Source organism: Pinus tabuliformis, chromosome 5_1, assembly GCF_031772625.1.
Source record: "Pinus tabuliformis cultivar Carrire ecotype Pingquan chromosome 5_1, CPIR1, whole genome shotgun sequence".
Lineage (NCBI taxonomy): Eukaryota > Viridiplantae > Streptophyta > Pinopsida > Pinales > Pinaceae > Pinus > Pinus tabuliformis.
The window spans coordinates 221,767,356-221,786,564 of record NC_142305.1 but is presented as its reverse complement, the minus strand read 5'-3'; positions in this window follow the sequence as shown (position 1 = coordinate 221,786,564).

Below are 19,209 nucleotides of genomic sequence, written 5' to 3'. Positions count from 1 at the left end.
AGAGGCTTGTAAGAGAGATCGCCCAAGATTTTAAGTCAGATATGAGGTTCCAGTCGTCAACAGTGTCAACATTGCAAGAAGCGGCGGAGGCATATCTTGTTGGGTTGTTCGAGGACACCAATCTCTGTGCCATCCATCTTAAGAGGGTCACCATCATGCCCAAAGACATACAACTTATTTGTCGCATTCGTGGAGAGAGGGTGAGAGAGGGCATAGTCATATGGATAAAGTACTTCTTAGTATCAATACCAATAGTGTGTTTTCACACCACCATTTTTTGTTCCTTACAGTTTGTTCTCCCTCCCTCATTTCTATTTTTGGAAAATTGTGTTTGAAATCTTCAATTTCCCATTTCTTGTGAAGATGCGGAGAAGAAAACCGAGTTTGTGTTTTGTTTTTGGAAAATTGCAGAAGCTCTACAACTAAAGATAATATCAGGGCCAGGTTTCGATATCGGGAGCTGTGGGCTCACCACATTTCTGTTGCACCACTTTGATACACTATATAATTAATTTGATTTTATTTAGGTATGCTTACATAAATTAAATGGAGGTTAGCCACAAATTTTACTCTCTATTTTCTTGCTCGTTTGGATAAATAGAAAATGCACTTTTCTTTGCCTCACATCTGATAAATACAAAATGTGTTGCTGAATAACTTCATTTATTTTATAGTTTGTGGGAATAGTCTGAGATGTGCTTCTAATAACAGGTCATGTGAATAAATCATGACATATTTGTTGGCGAAAGCGAAAACATAATTAATATTGAGGCTTATTTGCAATGGTTTTAAAAACTTATAATATTCATGATGAGGTTATTGTGCTTTGCAGAGCGTGGAAGGAACTCTGTATGTCCAACAGTTGAAAGAATGACCAACAAGGGTTTTTAAATGGTCTAAGAAATGAAGTTTTAATAAGATTGGTCCAAAGATCTAAGAGTTTATTTTCCCACAATTATATTTTTCAAGTTGGTTTTTTAATTAGTCTATTAGGGATAGTTCAATTAGTTATTACCAAGTTATGAAGTATTAATTAAATCATAAAATCAAAATTAAAACCTCTTTGGGATTAAATCATTTAAAAATTATTAATTTTTTTATTTGAAAAACATAGTCTGGGATTACTATGTTATGGAGTATTAAATTAACTATGAAATCAAAGTTTAAACCTATTTTGGATAAAATAATTTAAAATTTAACAACTTTTTAATTTAACGTTGTGGATTTTGAAAATTGTCTTCATTTAATGACTCAATTTTTAATGATATTATAAGATATTTTCAGTTAAAACTTTAAAAATCTTTTAAAATAATAACCAATTTTTTACAACTATGAAAATAGTTTATTTTTTTAATATCCATAAAAAAATCAATTTGAGAGAATTGAACTCATCATCTCATGAACCTCAGCCAAGTTAACTAACACTTACGACTAAACTCTCACTATCAAATACAATTGACTCATATTTACATATTATATTTATTATTTATATTTTCTAAAGTATTTTATATCAAATTCATACTAAGCATGGAAAGAATTATAAAAATTAATAAAATACACATTTTCCTAGTTGTAAAAATTGAAAATAGTTTTTTTAATTATATTTTATTCAAATAATAATATTATTTAAAATTAAATAGTTTTTAATAATTTTTTTAATTTACGCTTACTAAGCTATGTTATATTTTTATCACACTTTAAAATAAATTTAACAAAATATTATTATTTTGAATAACAAAATATTATTATTTTGAATAATTATATATATATATATATATATATATATATATATATATATATATTTAATATTATTAATATATTATTAGTAAATTTATAAACAGTTTTTTTTTTAATAAATTAATATTAACAATTTCATATGTATTGAGTGAGAAAGTATTATCTTTCAATATCACTTGATATCATGATCATTTCAATATCTAATATGAAAATGATTTAATTTAGTTCTTCAAAATCTATCAAATATTTTCTATTGGAACTTGAAAGAGCATCTTCAAAGGTTAAGAGGTATCTATGTTGGAAAGGTTATAGAATCTATCAATTTGGCATAATGTAAGTGATTTCTCTTTATCTTCTAATTTGAACGAAATTTTCTTTACTAATTTCTATCTTCAATAGTTTTTATATACCATGATTCTTCTCAAATTTATGTTTTACCAGTTTCCTTTGCAACACATGGTGCAATTGCTAGTTTAATGTAAATTATGTATCTATTATATATCATTTTAAAAAAATTATTTATATGGTTAAAACGTTTATTTGATCCTATATCTACTCTTTTTAATATTTAAAAATACAATTTAAATAATGAAAATTTTCACCCTCTACTCATGCTAAATCCCTACTTAAGAATCAAGATGGATCTATGCTAGTTGTATTGAGAACCCATGGTATTGACCTATGGTATTCATGTGGAATATAGCTTATTTAAAGGGGGAAATTAAGCTAGCCTAAATCTATATTAAGTGTGAATCCTCTCTTGACATGCAAATCTTTTTTTAGAGTAAAATTAAATGTGATCTATTTTAGCCATTGGTAAATCAAGAGTAATAACATAACAAAACAGAACAAACGTTGCACACTCTGAAGCATAAGCTCTACAAGGTAATGTGACGATGGAAGGTGCGACGAGCACTCCAAGTGGCAAGTCGCAGACAGAAACCACGGCAAGAGGACAACAACAAAACATCGAAGACAAGTACGCCTACAGGTGTCTCATCGTGGAGGAACCCTTGGTTGACACCTAACAGGTCACGTTCTTTTTATTCAAGTTCATGGACATGCGTTATATTCCAAAGGAGGTGTCTCATCGTGGAGGAACCCTTGGCTGACACCTAGCAGGTCACATTCTTTTTATTCAGGTTCATGGACACGCGTTTACATTCCAAAGGGTAATTATGTAGTATGGGTAGAAAGTGCTGTTATTTGGGGTCTTTTTTGTTTTTATGTTCAAAAACTTTTTTACATGGGATCTTTAGGTTGGTTTCCCCTATGTGGGTAGCGCAATCCATGATTTTTTGGACTGGTTTCCCCTTGAGGGTAGTCTTGTTTTCAAATACTACTAGTTAATTTGTGGTAAACTTTGAGACAGGTTCTGCAGAGGCTTGTGCCTCCATGTATCATTATTTTTTGTATCTTTAATAGATTTAGTTTTACTTAGAAAAAAATAGTATAAATATTTATAACATTTAACATTTATATATCAACTCAATTAACATTATAAATTTATAATATTGATATACTAAAAAATTATATTTCAAATGGAAAAAACAAAACCCTACATTTTGATTTGTTCCTCAAAACTAACTCTTCAGGGAAACAATGAGGGTTAAATAATTGACATTTATAAGTGATTCTAGAATGCATTGAAAATACTGGGATAGATTAAAATGTTTTCCCAGGACTTGAATATGCATTAAGTAGTTGAGATCAACCCAAATTTTATAGCCAACCAACTCAATTAACCTTATAAATTTATAATATTTATGTTAAGACCAGGACTTGAATATACCATAAGCAGCTGAGATCAACCCAGATTTTATAGCCATATAACTCAATTAACATTATAAATTTATATTATTTATGTTAAGATCATAACATTTGTATCTTGATTGGAAAAAAAAACCTACATTTTGATTTGTCTGGCAAAACAAATTATTCATGGAAAGAGCGCGTGTTAATTAATTGGCATTTATAAGTGATACAGAAGGCTTCCTGGCAACAAATAGGCTATGCCTAAGAATATACAGACTCGACTGATATACAGACTGCTAATAGATCTGGCCACTTTAGGTTCTTACCAGTGCCAAGCACACTGATACGCAGGCTTCTCAGATCTCTAAGACTCTAAGACCCTAAGACTCTCTGAATACGAATGCCTCAAGAATGAGCCTTACCCTCAATTTATAAAAAATGAGAGGGGACAAACATTCCTATAGAGTATCAAACAAATGGATGGAATCATTGCTTTGGGTAACACCGAGGTGACATTCGTACAAAGATTCCAGTCCGGAAAAGTAAATCCTACGGGAAAATATGCTATCTGTATTGTTTATATAGTGGATGCTTTTGTACAGCAAAGCCCACGAGAAAATCTGGCCACAATTAAGTCCTTGTGACTGGACAACATTATTACAATAATGGATGCTTTTTTACTGTCAAGCCCATGAGAACCGTCAGAATACAGTGATTTCAGGAAATCTATGCTTTTTGTATAATAATTTGTCCCATGCTTTGGTAAAAATTCTCCGAACAATCATAGGTTTCTCCAAAATGATTTGATTCTTAACCTTGATTAAAACTAACCATTCATAATGACGGGTCATATATTCTCTTAGATTTTTATTGTCATCATGAAAAGGTGACCATTCTCCTGCTGTCATTTCTTTGATAGTTTTGTATGGGATGTGGAAACAATCTAGGATGTTATATTCGAAACATATGTCACGATGGAATCTATGGTGTGACTCATGATAGAGTGGATCCATTGTTGTCTTGTTAATGCTGAAATCAGTCCACCAATTTTGCAGCCATTCACATTGTTGATTTCTTTTCATTATTCCCGTTGTGCTAAATTTTAATTTAATATAATGGGTTTCTTCCTTGTCATCTACAGTAAAAAAATCCCACTATAGATTTTTATATGTTGCAAAATCATACACTATGTCGCTTAGGACCTCCTCCTGGCCATAATGCAGAATTCTGAGTAGGCATACACCATGCCAGATTCTTGGTTCAGTTGATGCAGAAATATTTTTCATAAATTCCTCGGCGGATACCTCCAAGACACCAAATTCTTGAAATATCATGAAAGTCTCTTTGAAGATCATCTTCTACATATAATGCATCCCTTTTGGCTTTTGTGTAGATCATGTCATGTATCCATTTACTCCCTTTTGGTACACCCTTCTTTCTGGCACAAGATGCTGAATGTCAGTATGTGCTTGCAGATAAGCATCTAACACCTTGGTATTTCTCAACTACCATGTTGGCTTCCACCTATCCTATATTCTTCCCAATCCTGATTGTCTGGTATGGTGCGCAGGACTTCTTGTTTCTGATTTTGGTCCCACTCTGTGACTATGACCATGATATGTTCTTGTGGCTGGATAAACTCCCTGCTAAGAAAATCTAGGAGACAGTTCTTTGTGCCCTTTATATGTTCAACTTGAAAGTCGAAGTTAGAAAAGAGTGCTTTCCATCTAGAAAATTTGGCCTCTCATGGCTTCTCAATGACCTTCGTTAAGACATTCTGCAAGGCTGAAGCATCAGTTTGAAGCAAGAAATATTTGCTTATTAAATGAATATCAAATTTTCTGATACAGTTCCATGCATCTTTTACTTCTTTCTCAATCGTGGAATAATTATGTTCAGCAGGATTCTAGGTGCCTGATGCAAACTAGACGATTTGTTCAATGCCATCTTTTCTTTGTTTTAAGATACCTCCCCGTCCTATATTACTGGCAGCTGTTTCAACAATCTTGAATGAACTAGCATCCGAGACATATAAAATGGGAAGAGAATTTACCTTGGCTTTGATGTTTTAAATATCCTTGGTGTGTTCTCCTGTCCACTGAGGTGGCTTCTTTCTGAGTCTTTGATTTAGCACACTTTTGTCTGTGGCACAATCTTTGTAAAAATTACTGACATAATTCAAACACCCCAAGAATCTCTGAAGTTGATTCTTGTCTGTAATAACATCTGGGAATTTGTCAGCGAACTCAAGCACATGCTTCTGCAGAGAAATTTGGCCATTGAATATGGTACGGCCAAGAAATTTGATAGTAGTCTAAAAGACCTCTATCTTTTTCATACTCAAAACTAGACCATTATGTTTTACCAGATGTTTACATGTATGAACTTGCTTAAAATGTTCTTGGAGAAGATTAGAACATCATCAATGTAAACTATAAGCCAATCAAAATATGGCTTAAAAATTTTATCCATTACCTTCTGGAATTTTGATGGAGCACTCTTTAAACAAAAAGGCATGACATTCCACTCATAGTGGCCTACCGGAATACTGAAAGCAGTTTTGAACTTATCTTTTTCTGAAATGGAAACTTGCCAAAATCTTGCTTTCAAATCAAACTTTGAAAATATTTTTTCTCCAGCTATCCTACTCATACGTCTCCTTTGCGAGGAATCGAATAGGTGTCATCTGCAAGAATAGAATTTAGAGGTTTGAAATTTATTACCAGCCTTGGGATACCTCTAATTTGTTATGTTATTTTGTTGACATAGAACCCATAACAGTTTCAGGGACTATCAGATTCTCTGATGAGATTTCTATCTAAGGGCTATTTGATCTCTTTTTCGTAGAGATATTTATATTCCTTGTTCATAGGAATAACTCTAATTTTACAGGGCTTACCTATATATCCTTCTTTGTATGGGAGCTCAATAGTATGCTGCTTTCAGTGCCAGAATGCATTTGGTTCTTCTGAGCAGCATTCATCTTCAATTTTTTCTTCAGTTCTCCAATTTTCCTCTTAACCTGAGGATCCTTCAGCTGTTCTTCTACCTTAAGTGTAGATTTCAGATCTGTCAGTTTAGCTTCTGCTTTGTCCAAATCTTGGACAGTCTAGACCATTGTAGAGACTCTAGGATTTGATATATAAGGCAACTCAATCCTTTTTATTATTCCTTTCGAAGTAGGAACAGAAATAAAATAACCTACTTTGTTTTCTTTTAATCTGGTTGACCCATGTGGCTCAACAGCTACTAGGAATATATTTCCTAGAATACAGTCCACTAGGATGTCTGCTACTTCAAATTTCAAATTGATGCAGTGATGGTCAAAACAAATAGAAGCCTTAGGAACTTCATACTTGAGCATTTTATTACCCAATCCTACAACATTTCTTTTTGCAGAACCCCAATATTTGGCTGGTATCACTTTTTTATTCAAAATGTTCACATCAGCTCCTGAGTCAAGGAGTGTTGTGAGTTCAAACATTTCTCCCTTTATGCAGATGTTCACTTTTACATAATGTTGTTGGTAGGAGATGGCGAGAATTATCATTTCTTTAAATCCAAAGACAGGGTCTTTCTTTCCTTCAATAATTTCAAGATCTGGATTAAGATTGTTGGCATATTCTGCTGTGTCCCATGAATGAGAATTTTCTTCTACAACTTGCTTACCTTTATTTATTTCAGAAATTTGGGATTTCATGGCAAAGATTTCAGATTTAATATTATGGATCTCTCTACTTACTTCTCCCAAGGTGAGTGAACGCACCTTGTCTGGCTTCTCTTGATGTCACTCGAAGGATCTGGTATTCCTTTCAAAAGAAGCATCAACAAATAATGGCTTTTTACCTGTATTTATGGAAGAACTGGATTTGGGCTAGTCCATGAATGCCTCTGTTAGCCAATTCTTCATTTCTCCATCTTCCATTGCTCAAATCTGAGAAAGAATTTTTATCTCATCTTCTTTTGTGGCAGCCATTAAGATTTTCTCCTTCTGTGGTCTGAAGGATATTTCTTCAGAGCTGGAATCACTGTATGATTCTAAATTAGAATCATAATGCATGTGATAAGCACATTCTTCCGATTTAGGACAAGAACAAGATGTTGTTTCAAAATCTGAACAGTCTTGCATGTGTGCTTGTAATTCTTCTTGAGATGAAGAACTAAAAGAATCAAAATATGATTCTTGAAGTTGTTGCTGTTGAATTTGGTCTTTAATTACCACATTTGGGTAGCATTCTATTTTGTGAGAGTGGGCACCACACTTCATGCATTGTATCTGTCCCTCTTGCTTGATATTTTTACCTCTCTGAAAAGAGGCTTGGGACGTCTTCCCTTTGTTTTTCTTAGATTCTTCTCCTTCTGGACATCTTGAGGATGTATGTCTAGTTTTGCCACACAACCAACAAGTGAGATTGTTCCATTTCTCTTGTTTGGATGTATGCAGATGAATGTCAGAGGGTCTATAATAATGTGTCCTGGGAACATACCTGTAGTAGCCCTTTCTGGCTTTGGAGGAGTGGCCTTTAGATCACTGGGAATGCTTTCTTTTGTCTTTATAGCCTTTAGCATTCTGTTTATACTCCTTTTTATCCCTTTTCTTTGCTTTTCTTCTTTTGACCAAACGGTCATCAACTGTGAGCCCATATTTGCTGCAAATGGACTTCTTGTCTGGGAGCTTTGAAAGTTTTTCCAAAGATTTTTTTGACTTTGGAACTTGTGCATAAGCTCAGTAATGTTTTTGTAATGTGAGAATAAATCTCACCCCAAGTATATGATTGAAATGGAAACTAAAAAATCTCTTGCAACCTAATATAATCAACAAACCTGGATGGAAGAGTAGCAAGATAAACTTGTTTTCATAGCAGATTTTTTGAATCTTTCACTTCATAGATTCTTTGCATCTAATATTTGTGAAATTCTTCATATTGTGACATCTTGTGACACTTGAGATTCATGAGAATAACTTCATTCTTATCTGCAATCTCTGTTTCGTTGCCACACCAGTGCTCCAAGATTATAGATGTAAGAACTCCTATCATGTTGCTTGTAGTTGAGCCATATGAATTGTGAATTGCATCTCCTACTTCATCTTTAAGCACTTCTGCTTCCATTTTTATCAATAGTGCTGGAGATGATTCAGTCTCCCACCCCCTGAGTAGTGTTCCTGTAAAACACTGAATAATAGTCTTGCATGCTTCAATTTCACTTTTTCCTCTAAGACACATGAGTTTATATTCTGTAAACATCATATCAATTAATTGTCTAATCTGACCAACACTCAGATTATCAATATTCCACTCTCTATGTGATTCAGGAAAAAATGTATGAGCTTCAGGAAGCTTGCCTTTGCCTTCAAGATCAGGTGCAGGATATTTATTGAACCTACTTTCAAGTGGTTCATATATGGGAAAGATCTGAGAATCAGATTCTTTCTTCTCATCTTCTTCTTCCTTGAATAAGGAAGCAATGGTGACTTTTTCTGTAGCCTCTGGTTTTTCTGCTGAAGATGTGGCTACTTCTTTGGGAAATAATGTCGGGAACCTGTTGATTGGTTTAACAGGATCTTGAATCTTTATATTTCTTTTGTAGAGAAAAGAGGTAGGAACTGGTTTGTCAGTTTTTGACAGACTTATCTTTTCAACTCTCTCAGTCAAACCAGATATCAGATTTTTAGTAGTATCAAGATGATCTACTATCTTTTCCTCTACTTCTTCTATCTTATTTAAATATTCTTTGGCATAAGATATAACAACTGATGAAGTATATTGTACATCATTGAGGTTTCTGTTGACCTCATTCAGAGAAACTTGAATAGTATCAAACTATTCTTTTATTTCTATAGCCTTTGTTGTATTAATTTCTAGGCCCTTGATTGTTGTATTAGTCCAGTTTATTTGTTCACTAGCCCTTTGGATTCTCCCATCAATCCCCAAAGCATTATCATCTTTTCAAACAAGAGGAATAGCCTTTGCTGCATTCTGATTTTCTCCTATGATAGTTCCTCTATATGGAGGGAAAGTAGATGGAATCTCTACTCTACTACCATCTAAAGCAGTCCAAGCATGTTGTTGGATGATGAAGAGGATGATCCTGTCAACACAACTTTAGGGGAAACATTTTTCTTCCATTCATAAAAGGAAATCCAAGAATTTGTGACTTCCAAATAATGTTTCCAATCTTCAGATAATTTAATCTTCTCCTCAATAGTATGACTAAGGCCAAACTACTCTACTTCTAGATTGGTAAATAAGTCCAAGTTCAACATGGCTTTCATCCATTTAGAACTTATTTCTAATTTCAAGTAGCCATTCATCAGAGTAAATAACTTGTGCATTTCCATGGCTGCTGGCTTTTTACAGTCATCTGGAACAGGACCAAATCTACATGAAGGAATCAGACCTTTTTCTTGCTCAAGATAGTCTATTCCATATTTGGCCTTGGCTGGCCTCATTATTCTGAACACTTCCGTCAATCAAGGATCTTCCCCTTCTAGGGTGATAATCTCATGCATCATTAGAACATGGTCAAACTCCGGCTCATAAGGAAAAGGGATGTCTAAATAATTTGGGTTTGGGCATGGATTAATTGATGTGGAAGAAGGAGCTTGTCCAATCCTTGGATGGTGATTCTCATGGATGACAGATTCATCAAGGGTACATAAATTTACAACAGATTTACATTCAAGACATGTAACTTCTAAAGAGTTGAAATGTACTAACTCGGAAAATTCAAACAAAGAAATATGTTTACAAGAAACTGAGCTAGAACAAGCAGTATCAACAGTGGATGGATCACGGTAAAAATAGGAATTTTCACAGGCTCTGTCAATTCCTTTGTAGTCAATAGTGGATTTTCTTGGGAAAGTTAAAATGGCAGAGGATCGGTTCTCTTGGATATCAGCTGAGGTTATTATTTTAAGAGCTGGAGGCTTGGGATTAGAAACTACCTAGTGTTCAGGGAATGTAAGATCTTCCCATCAAATTGTCCGATATTCTATTTTTTGATTCTTTGAATCTATTAGAACAACGACACTTGCTTTTGAAACCTGACTGGGTGTATGGCGTATGGTTGGCCATAAGGTATTTGTGTGTTGGAAACATCCTCTGGATTGTATGGCTATGTTATGTCTTTTCTGGTGCATATCAAACCCTGAAGTTTGGATCTGCAACTGCAAGATCTGATCTATTGTTTCATCAAAGACATAGACTGAAAAATTAGGATAATAGTCAAAGTATATTGGGCCATGCGATAGAGGGGCAACTATACCTCCTATTAAGGAATCAGTATACTTATTATGAGTAAGATCTCAGACTGTGGCTAGCACAAAAGTATTTAACCCTTGATGAGTCAAAGGGTTGATCCCAATCCTTATGCATCCTAAGTGCAAATATTTTGTTTTTAACTTTTTAGCTTCAGCCTGTAAAGTTTTTGGATCCAGAAGTGGGATAGACTGAATATTGTCAGAATTCTCCTGAATTTGACTAATAGACTCCTTTATAATAATTCTAGTGGTAGATTTTAAATGAAATATAGACAAATCATCATAAACTTCTGATGCAGAGATACTAGGTAATTGCCATCGAGCAGAGGGTTGTGGCTCTTCATATTCTAGTTCAACTTGATTTAAGACTCGACTAGAACTTGATGCAAACATGTCCCTGAGGGGATTCTCTATGGCGGATGACTCTCTGTCTTCTAATTCATGGAAGGATATAGACTTTCTGAATGGATCCATTAATATGAGTGATGATTTAGAATACCAACTTCTTGAACCAGACATTACTGGCTCCGATACCAATTTTCAGTAAGTCTATATCCTTCCATGAATTAGAAGAAAGAGAGTCATTCGCCACAGAGAATCCCCTCAGGGACATGTTTGCATCAAGTTATAATCTAGTCTTAAATCAATCTGAAGTAGAATATGAAGAGCCACAACCCTTTACTCGATGGAAATTACCTAGTATCTCTACCTCGGAAGTTTATGATGATTTGTCTATATTTCATTTAAAATCCACCACTAGAATTAGTATAAAGGATTCTATTAGTCAGATTTAGGAGAATTCTGACAATATTTAGTCTATCCCTCTTCTGGATCCAAAAACTTTACAGGCTGAAGCTAAAAGGTTAAAAACAAAATATTTGCACTTGGGATGCATAAGGATCGGGATCAACCCTTTGATTCATCAAGGATTAAATACTTTTGTGCTAGCCACAGTCCGAGATATTACTCATAATAAGTATACCAATTCCTTAATGGGAGGTATAGTTTCCCCTATGTTGCATGGCCCAGTATACTTTGACTGTTATCCTAATTTTTCAGTCTATGTCTTTGACGAAACAATAGATCAGATCCTGCAGTTGCAGATCCAAACTTAAGGGTTTGATATGCACTAGAAAAGACATAACATAGCCATACAATCCAAAGAATGTTTCTAGCACACAAGTACCTTATGGCCAACCATACGCCACACACCCAGTCAGGATTCAAAATCAAGTGTCGTTGTTCTAAGAGATTCAAAGAATCAGAAAATAGAACATCAGACAATTCGATGGGAAGATCTTACATTCCCTGAACACTAGGTAGTTTCTAATCCCAAGCTTCCAGCTCTTAAAAGAATAACCTCATCTGATATCCAAGAGAACCAATCCTCTGTCATTTTAACTTTCCCAAGAAGATCCACTATTGACTATAGAGGAATTAAAAGAGCCTGTAAAAATTCTTGTTTTTACCATCATCCATCCACTGTTGATACCGCTTGTTCTATCTCAGTTTCTTGTAAACATATTTCTTTGTTTGAATTTGCCTAGTTAGTACATTTCAACTCTTTAGAATTTACATGTCCTGAATGTAAATCTGCTGTAAATTTATGTACCCTTGCTGAATCTTTCATCCATGAGAATCACAATCCAAGGACTGGACAAGCTCCTCCTTCCACATCAATTAATCCATGCCCAAACCCAAAGTGTTCAGACATCCCTTTTCCCGATGAGATGGAGTTTGACCATGTTCTAATGATGCATGAGATTATCACCCTAGAAGGGGAAGATCCCAGATTGACGAAAATGTTCAGTATAATGAGGCCAGCCAAGCCCAAATATGGACTAGGCTATCTTGAGCAAGCAAAAGGCATGATTCCTTCAGGTAGATTTGATCCTATTCCAGATGATTGTAAAAAGCATGTAGTCATGGAAATGCACAATTTCTTTACTCTGATGAATGTCTGCTTGAAATCAAAAATAAATTCTAAATGGATGAAACCCATGTTGAACTGGGGCTTATTTACCAATCCAGAAGTAGAGCAGTTTGGCCTTAGTCATACTATTGAGGAGAACATTAAATTATCTGAAGATTAGAAACATTATATGGAAGTCACAAATTCTTGGATTTCCTTTTATGAATGGAAGAAAAATGTTTCCCCTAAAGTTGTGTTGACAGGATCATCCTCTTCATCATCCACCAAACATGCTTGGACTGCTTTAGATGGCAGTAGAGTAGAGACTTCATCTACTTTCCCTCCATATAGAGGAATTATCATAGGAGAAAATCATAATGCAGCAAAGGCTATTCCTCTTGTTCAAAAAGATGATAATGATTTGGGGATTGATGGGAGAATCCAAAGGGCCAGTGAACAGATAAATTGGACTAATACAACAATCAATGGCCTTGAAATTAATACAAAAAAGGCTGTAGAAATAAAAGAACAGTTTGATACTGTTCAAGTTTCACTGAATGAGGTCAACAGAAACCTCAATGAACTACAATATACTTCTTCAGTTGTTATATCTTATGCCAAAGAATCTTTAAATATGATAGAAGTAGAGGAAAAGATAGTAGATCATCTTGATACTACTAAAAATCTGATATATGGTTTGACTGAGAGAGTTGAAAAAATAAGTCTGTCAAAAACTGAAAAACTAGTTCCTACCTCTTTTCTCTACAAAAGAAATATAAAGATTCAAGATCCTGTTAAACCAATCAATAGGTTCCCAACACTATTTCCTAAAGAAGTAGCCACATCTTCAGCAGAAGAACCAGAAGCTACAGAAATAGTCACCATTGCTTCCTTATTCGAGGAAGAAGAAGATGAAAAGAAAGAATCTGAATCTTAGATCTTTCCCATATATGAACCACTTGAAAGTAGGTTCAATAAATATCCTGCACCTGATCTTGAAGGCAAAGGCAAGCTTCCTGAAGCTCATACATTTTTCCCTGAATCACACAGAGAGTGGAATATTGATAATCTGAGTGTTGGTCAGATTAGACAATTAATTGATGTGATGTTGACAGAATATAAACTCATGTTTCTTAGAGGAAAAAGTGAAATAGAAGCATGCAAGACTATTATTCAGTGTTTAATAGAAACACTGCTTAGGTGGTGGGAGACTGAATCATCTCTAGCACTATTGATAAAAATGGAAGCAGAAGTGCCTAAAGATGAAGCAGGAGATGTAATTCAAAATTCAAATGGCTCAACTACAAGCAATATGATAGGATCTCTTACATCTATGATCTTGGAGAACTGGTGTGGCAGCAAAACAAAGATTGCAGATAAGAATGAAGTTATTCTCATTAATCTCAAGTGTCACAAGATGTCACAATATGAAGACTTTCACAGAGATTGGATGCAAAGAATCTATGAAGTGAAAGATTCAAAAAATCTGCTATGGAAACAAGTTTATCTTGTTGCTCTTCCATCCAAGTTTGTTGATTATATCAGGTTGCAAAATATTTTTCAGTTTCCATTTGAATCATATACTTGGGGTGAGATTTATTCTCACATTACAAAAAAATTAGTGAGCTTATGCACAAGTTCCAAAGTAAACAAATCTTTGGAAAAACTTTCAAAGCTCCCAAAAAAGAAGTCCATCTGCAGCAAATATGGACTCACAGTTGATGACCCTTTGGTCAAAAGAAGAAAAGCAAAGAAAAGGGATAAAAAGGAGTATAAACAGAATGCTAAAGGCTATAAAGACAGAAGAAAGCATTCCCAGCAATCTAAAGGCCACTCCTCCAAAACCAGAAAGGGCTACTATAGGTATGTCCCCAGGACACATTATTATAGACCCTTTGACATTCATCTGCATACATCCAAACAAGAGAAATGGAACAATCTCACTTGTTGGTTGTGTGGCAAAAATGGACATACAACCTCAAGATGTCCAGAAGGATAAGAATCTAAGAAAAACAGAGGGAATAAGTCCCAAGCCTCTTTTCTGAGAGGTAAAAATATCAAGAAAGAGGGACAAATACAATGCATGAAGTGTGGTGCCCGCTCTCATAGAACAGAACGCTACCCAAATGTGGTAATTAAAGACCAAATTCAGCAGCAACAACTTCAAGAATCATCTTTTGATTCTTTTAGTTCTTCGTCTCAAGAAGAATTACAAGCACACATGCAAGACTGTTCAGGTTCTGAAACAGCATCTTGTTCTTGTCCTGAATCAGAAGAATGTGCTTGTCACAAGCATTATGATTCTGATTCAGAATCATATAGTGATTCCAACTCTGAAGAAATATCCTTCAGACCATAGAAAGATAAAATCTTAATGGCTGGCACAGAAGAAGATGAGATAAAAATTCTTTTCAGATTCGAGCAATGGAATATGGAGAAATGAAGAATCGGTTAACAGAGGCATTCATGGACCAACTCAAATCCAATTCTTCCAGAAATACAGGTAAAAATCCATTATTTGTTGATGCTTCTTTTGAAAGGAATACCAAATCCTTCCAACGACATCAAGAGAAGCTAGACAAGGTACATTCACTCACCTTGGCAGAAGTAAGTAGAGAGATCCATAATATTAAATCTGAAATCTCTACCTTGAAATGCAAAATTGCTGAAATAAAGAAAGGTAAGCAAGTTGTAGAAGAAAATTCTCATTCATGGGACACAGTAGAATATGCCAACAATCTTAATCCAAATCTTGAAATTGTTGAAGGAAAGAAAGACCCTATCTTTAGATTTCAAGAAATGAGAATTCTCGCCTTCTCCTACCAGCAACATCATGTGAAAGTGAACATCTGCATAAAGGGAAAAATGTTTGAACTCACAACACTCCTTGACTCAGGAGCTGATGTGAACATTTTAAATAAGAAAGTGATACCAGCAAAATATTGGGTTTCTGCAAAAAGAAATGTTGTAGGATTGGGCAATAAAATGCTCAAGTATGAAGTTCCTAAGGCTTCTATTTGTTTTGAACATCACTGCATCGATTTGAAATTTGCAGTAATACACATCCCAGTTGACTGTATTCTAGGAAATATATTCTTAGCAACTTTTGAGCCACATGGGTCAACCAGATTAAAAGAAAACAAATCTGGTTGCTAGTTATTTTATTTCTATTCCTACTTTGAAAGGAATAATAAAAAGGATTGAGTTTCCTTATATCTCAAATCCTAGAGTCTCTACAGTGGTCCAGACTGTCCAAGATTTGGACAAAGCAGAAGCCAAACTGATAGATATGAAAGATATAAAATCTACACTTAAGGTAGAAGAACAGCTGAAGGATCCTCAAGTTAAGAGGAAAATTGGGGAACTGAAGAAACAAATTGAATATGAATGATGCTTAGAAGAACCAAATGCATTCTGGCACCGAAAGCAGCATACTATTGAGCTCCCATACAAAGAAGGATATACAAGTAAGCCTTGTAAAAGTAGAGCTATTCCTATGAACAAGGAATATAGATATCTCTGTGAAAAAGAGATCAAACAACTCTTAGACAGAAAGCTCATCAGAGAATCTGACAGTCCTTGGAACTGTTATGGATTCTATGTCAACAAAAGAGAAGAACAAATCAGAGGTATCCCAAGGCTGGTAATAAATTTCAAACCTCTAAATTATGTTCTTGCAGATGACACCTATCTGATTCCTCACAAAGGAGACCTAATGAGTAGGATCGCTTGAGCTAAAATATTTTCAAAGTTTGATTTGAATGCAGGATTTTGGCGAGTTACCATTTCAGAAAAAGATAAGTTCAAAATTGCTTTCAGTATTTCGACAGGCCACTATGAGTGGAATGTCATGCCTTTTGGTTTAAAGAATGCTCCATTAAAATTCCAAAAGGTAATGGATAAGAATTTTAAGCCATATTTTGATTGGCTTATAGTTTACATAGATGATGTTATAATCTTCTCCAAGAACATCCAAGACCATTTTAAGCATGTTCATACATTTAAACAGTTGGTAAAACATAATGGTCTAGTTTTGAGTAAGAAAAAGATATAGGTCTTTCAAACTACTATCAAATTTCTTGGCCATACCATATTCAATGGTCAAATCTCTTTGCAGAAGCATGCGCTTGAGTTCGCTGAAAAATTCCCAGATGTTATTACAGACAAGAATCAGCTTCAGAGATTCTTGGGGTGTTTTAATTATGTCAGTAATTTTTACAAAGATTGTGCCATAGACAAAAGTGTGCTAAATCAAAGACTCAGAAAGAAGCCACCCTAGTGGACAGGAGAACACACCAAGGCTGTTTAGAACATCAAAGCCAAGGTAAAGTCTCTTCCCATTTTATACATCTCAGATGAGAGTGCATTCAAGATTGTTGAAACAGATGCCAATAATATAGGATGGGGAGGTATCCTAAAACAAAGAAAAGATGGCATTGAACAAGTCGTCCCGTTTGCATCAGGCACTTGGAATCTTGCTGAATAGAATTATTCCACAATTGAGAAAGAAGTAAAAGCTGGGTGGAACAATATCAGCAAATTTGATATTCATTTAATAAACAAATAGTTCTTGCTTCGAACTAATGCTTCAACCTTGCAAAAAGTCTTAACTAAGGTCATCAAGAAGCCAAGAGAGGCCAAATTTTCCAGATGGCAAGCACTCTTTTCTAACTTTGACTTTCAAGTCGAACATATAAAGGGCACAAAGAACTGTCTCCCAGATTTTCTCAGCAGGGAGTTTATCCAGCCACAAGAACATATCATGGTCATAGCCACAGAGTGGGACCAAAATCATAAACAAGAAGTCTTGCGCACCATACTAGAAAATTAGGACTGGGAAGAATACAGGGACAAGTGGAAGCCAACATGGCAATTGAGAAATACCAAGGTGTTAGATGCTAATCTGCAAGCACATACTGACATTCAGCATCTTATGCCAGAAAGAAGGGTGTATCCAAAAGGGAGTAAATGGATACATGACATGATCTACACAAAAGCCAAAAGGGATGCATTATATTCAGAAGATGCTCTTCAAAGAGACTTTCATGATATTTCAGGAATTTGGTGTCATGGAGGTATCCACCAAGGAATTTATGAAAAATATTTCTACATCAACTGAACCAAGAATCTGGCATGGCCTATGCCTACTCAGACTTCTGCATTATGGCTAGGAGGAGATCCTAAGCTAATCTTTCCAGACACAATGTATGATTTTGCAGCATATAAAAAGATATGGTGGGATTTTATAACTGTAGATGACAAGGAAGAAACCCATTACTAAATTAAAATTTAATACAACAAGAATAATGCAAAGAAATCAACAATGTGAATGGCTGCAAAATTGGTGGACTGATTTTAACAAGACAACAATGGATCCACTCTATCATGAGTCACACTGTAGATTCCATTGTGACATATTTTTCGAACATAACATCCCAGATTGCTTCCACATCCCATACAAAACTGTTAAATAAATGACAGCAGGAGAATGGTCACCTTTTCATGATGACAATGAAACTCTAAGAGAATATATGACCTTTCATTATGAATGGTTAGTTTTAACCAAGGTTAAGCATCAAATCATTTTGGGGAAACCTATGATTGTTCGGAGAATTTTTTCCAAAGCATGGGACGAATTATTATACAAAAAGTATAGATTCCCTGAAATCACTGTATTCTGACAGTTCTCATGGGCTTGACTGACAAAAAGCATCCATTATTGTAATAATGTTGTCCAGTCACAAGGAATTAATTGTTTCCAGCATTTCTCGTGGGCTTTGCTATACAAAAGCATCCACTATGTAAACAATACAGATAGCATGTTTCCCGTAGGATGTGCTTTTCTGGACTGAAATCTTTGTGCGGATGTCACCTCGATGTTACCCGAAAGCAATGATTCCATCCATTTGTTTGATACTCTACAGGAATGTTTGTCCCCTCTCATTTGTTATAAATTGAGGGTAAGGCTCATTCTTGAGGCATTCGTATTTGGAGGGTCTTAGGGTCTTAGAGTCTTAGAGATATAAGAAGCCTGCGTATCAGTGTGCTTGGCACTGGTAAGAACCTAAAGTGGCCAGATCTATTAGCATTATGTATATCAGTCGAGTCTGTATATTCTTAGGCAGAGCCTATCTGTTGCCAGGAAGCCTTCGGTAATGCTTATTCCTCAATGAAAAGCAAAAGTCTGATAAATGCAACAATAGTCTATCTCTGTAAGGAATACTCTCTATAATCTATAATCTATAATTTGTGATTTGTAATCTATATCCATTTCTGAGAAATAATATGAGAAGGCATTTTCCGCATTTGAATACCTGTGCGCTTTTATAAATCGTCTATTGTGTAGTAGTTGTCTCATAATATTCACTTGAACTTCATTAGGGGTTCGCCAAAGGTTCGAAGGGACGCCAGATCGTTGAAAGGTGAGGAAGTAGTGTGTAAGGTTTCAGAGCGTGAAAGATCCGAGTAGGTTCGCACTAAGTTCACCAGAGGTTGATCAGTGAAGACAAACGAAGAGACACAGCAAGGCTAAGACAACAGAGTG